We start from the raw sequence: 4,116 nt of genomic DNA, 5'->3' as shown, positions 1-4,116 counted from the left end.
TTACTTGATTATTTTTAACCCAACAAAAAGATGCATTATATACTCGAATACAAGGACTTATTTAGTCAAATATAATTAATCGTTACTCGATTAATCCTTCATATGTAATTGATTATTTTAAGAGATAACAAAGTATTCACTCGATTATGCAATCCTCTTACTTGATTAACTAGAGCTTGAAAAATCTACTTAAGCCTTTTACATATTCAATTACTTTAAGCTTATTACTTGATTAACTTGAGATGATTTGAATAATTTACTCGATTAAAACTTTAGCTTTCTCAAAAACTTTTCATATTATTTCTAATTGTTTTATTCATCATTCTTTAATCAAATTTACTAACTTTCTCATAAAATCAAAACTTCAAATTTCTCAACATATTGCATGAATAGATTTTATTTGTCTTGACAGCTCCAGAAAAAGTCTAAGTGCTGCTTGTCTCCACTTCTAATCAAAAACACCCAGTCCTATATATATACATGTGGAGCTCGAAATAGACACAAGAGACAAATATAGAAAAAGACAGAGAAAAGAGACAAGAAAATCAAATATTGAGCTGAACTGAACATTAGTTAGATTCATTCTCTGCAAACAAAAGAACACCTATAGATATTGTCTTCATCTTCTTCATTATTTTCTCTATGTTGTTCAAAAGTATTCTCACCTACACTATATTGTGAGCTTAGTCTCCAAGCTACTCCTAATTTCATTTGTTTGTTGTAAAGGTCAGTGCTTGAGTCCTAAAAAAAAAACATATGTGGTTATAGCTGAGCCAAGTAAAAGCTATTGTGTACCACTCGATAGTAAGTGCTCAAATCCTTGACAGGAAGTCAAGGTAGTGGATGTGATGCAAACCCCACATACCAATATGGCACCCACAAATCAAATTGGACAAAACCCTAAGAAAGATTAAAACATATTTATAAAAGATAGAAAAAAAGAAACTTGACCTGATGATTTTTGGAGAATCACGAACCAAAGGTATAGACGCCACTTCCAAGAAAGAGATGAAAAGGTGGAAGATAAGTTGGATTTGATCGCCACAAGTATTAACTTGATAAGATCAGAAAGTTCTTCAAAAGAACAAGCTCTCAAATTTGCCTTCAAAATTATATGTCTTATTTACACATAGATATAGTCTTTTTATAGGCAAATATAATCCTAAACTAAGTCCTAAATCTAATGGGTTTTAGTTAGCCCAATCCAAAAAGAAGTAGGAATAACAAAAGTAATCCAATCCAACTACAAGTTGGAATAATAAAACTAACCTAATCCAACTATAAGTTGGAATAATAAAACTAACCTAATCCAACTATGAGTTGGAATAGTCAAACTAACCTAATCTTGTTGCACTTGGACTTGAATAATATTTATAATATTTTGGCCCAACTACTTTTTGTGATTCCTCTAGGTTATCCAATCCAAATTGCTTATGACTCTTGGCCCAAACCTCATTGATTAGCTCATTTAAACATTCTTTCATCCTTTTAGCTTTGACCCTTGTCATTGGTCCACAATAGATGTTAAATGGATCATTGGTGCTGCCTTGTCGTCCTTCTTGATTGCTGCCTTGATCTCCATCAAGATGTAAGCAGTTGGGGCAGAAACACTCTATAATCCATAAGTATTCTTTGGCTTCCTCTCTTACATTCCATTTTGTTATTCACTATTTTATACTTAAAATTTTTAGGTGAGCTTAATTCACCTCCTCTTAAACTAACATTCTTTTCACAACCTTTAAACCTTTAGACTAACTCTAGCCCCAAGACTTTGGCCACTAAAGATTTGACTAAAACTTAGAGTTAAAGGATCCTAATTAGTATCCATAAGTTAATCATTAGCAAATATTTATGCTAATCATAATGATTGCCCCAATGATCCCAACAAGGGCTAAAACCAATATTAGTTAGGATTTCCTCTTAAAATCTAGGGATATGACAAATCTTGCTTAAGATTTATCTAGGTAACTTTGGAACTACTACATTTTCTTACAAATTAAGAAGGATTGCGATAATTACTTTCAATATGGTAATTCTCCTAAGGTTTCACTAAGATCACCATTCCTACTGTTAGACCGGGAGGTGCTATGGTATTGTAAAGATCCAAAAAAAAAAAAAAACTAAATTAATTAATTTAATTAAATTATATATATAATAATTAATTAAAAAAAATGAAAATATAAAAAAGAAAAGGGGGAGGCGCTCGGCAGCCCCCCCCCCCCAAATCAGAATCTCTCTCTTTCTCTTTTATTCTCTCTTGCTCCCTCTCGGATTTCCTTCGATTTCAAACGATCGAACCGTTCGATTGACGATCTGACTTCGTTTTCACCGTTAAAGTGCCCCCGAGCTACAAGGAGGTAAGTGTTTTGTCTTCATTTTTTTCTGTTTTGCTTGTGTTTTCGTGAAATGAGGGTTGAGGCGCAATGGGGTTTGTTGGCCGAATGTTTAAGGTTAGATCTACGAAGATCCAACCCTTGGATTTTTGTGATTCTTGGATATGATGGTCGGTTTGCTTAAGAGGGTTGGGTGGCAGTCTTGGATCGCCGGAAATCGCCGGCCATGGTGGCCGGCGACGTTGGCAGTGTTTTGTCCCATTTTGGCCGAGACTTTGACTCTAGATCTACGAAGATCTAGCCGTCCGATCTTTCTCATTTTTAGGTATGTTGCTCTCCTTAGTGTTGCGCACCTCGGGGTAGTTTCTGATCCTCAAAAAAAATGGCCGGCGGCTAGCGAACGGCGACGGCCAGATTTGCCCTTATTTTTGGCCGAAAAATTAATTTTCAGATCTGTTAAGATCTGACCGTCTGATGGGTTTCATTTTAATATATGTTGTTATTCGTGGCGAGGGCTTCGTATTGGTATATTGGTCGGCCATTTTTGGCCGGCCGGCGGCGATCGTCGGCGGTGGCAGTTTGATGGCAAGGAAGAAAGAAAAGAAAAAGAAAGAAAAGAAAAGAAAAGAAAAATAAAAATAAATAAAATATAAGGAAAAAGAAAATGAGGGCTTTTGGGGTTGGGCATGTCGGGTTAGGTTTTGGCCTAGGATGGCGGGGCCCGATTGGGTTTTAGGATGGCCCAATGTGTTGGGCATGACTGACCCAGTTGTGGCAGCCCTTGGGCTAGCCCACTCGTCTTGTTCTCCCTTGTCGCTTGTCCGTGGACCTAGGATGACTTGGTTAGGTTGGTCTTACTCAGGATATCGAGGTTGGTTTAATTTGGATTCTTTTTAGGTATCTTAGAATTGACGATATGATTGGCGAGTCATTTTGTTGATCGGAGTCTTAAGGACGAAGCCCTATTAGATGACTCGAAACCGAGTAAGACTGACCCCGGGTGCGTTCTAGGCTAGCCTATGATGATGACGTGGGTTTATTTCGAATCCTGATTTCTGATGGATTCCTTTTATTCTGAGGCTAGAATATTGCAATTTATTCCTTTTAAACTATTTATTAAATTATTAATTAATTATTAAGTTTTTAAGACAATTTATCAATTTAGTTATAAATATATATATGTATGTATTTTTGATAAATGAGGAATTTAGATAAAAAATATATATTATCTATATTAAAAGAAAATTAGTTTATGGGTAAATATATATATATATATTATGATATTGCAGCCTATAAGTGGGTGTGTAGTTCCACTATACACTTACGCGTAGCATGCAAGGCGAGGCATGATGACACAGTCGATGGCTTAGCTCGACGAATTCCATGACGCCAGATTGAATATTGCGCAGGCCAAGGTATTAAATAATCAATTCAGGGTGTTAGGTAATGGTTAAGGTTTTCGGTAATTTCATTTCGTCGTACTCTTGCTACTTAAAAGTGACCACCCCATTCTATTTATTGTAGGCTCGGATTCTCAGGACTTTGTTCGATCTTCTCCCCAGAATCGGACTTGAGTCATCGTTTCCCAAGCGAGTAGACATGATATGTTATGTTTACCATATTTTTATGCACGTATATAAATTGTTCTATGCATAACTTGTAAATGATTTCTATATGCAAATCATAGAAAATATTCTCTTTTAAATGTTCCTAAATTGCATGAAATATTTTCATCCTACTAGGAGAGACATAAACAGAAAGATACCCTAACTGAATTCTTATC

The sequence above is a fragment of the Diospyros lotus genome, chromosome 1 (assembly GCF_014633365.1).
Source record: "Diospyros lotus cultivar Yz01 chromosome 1, ASM1463336v1, whole genome shotgun sequence".
Lineage (NCBI taxonomy): Eukaryota > Viridiplantae > Streptophyta > Magnoliopsida > Ericales > Ebenaceae > Diospyros > Diospyros lotus.
Note: the sequence above shows the minus strand (reverse complement) of the source record.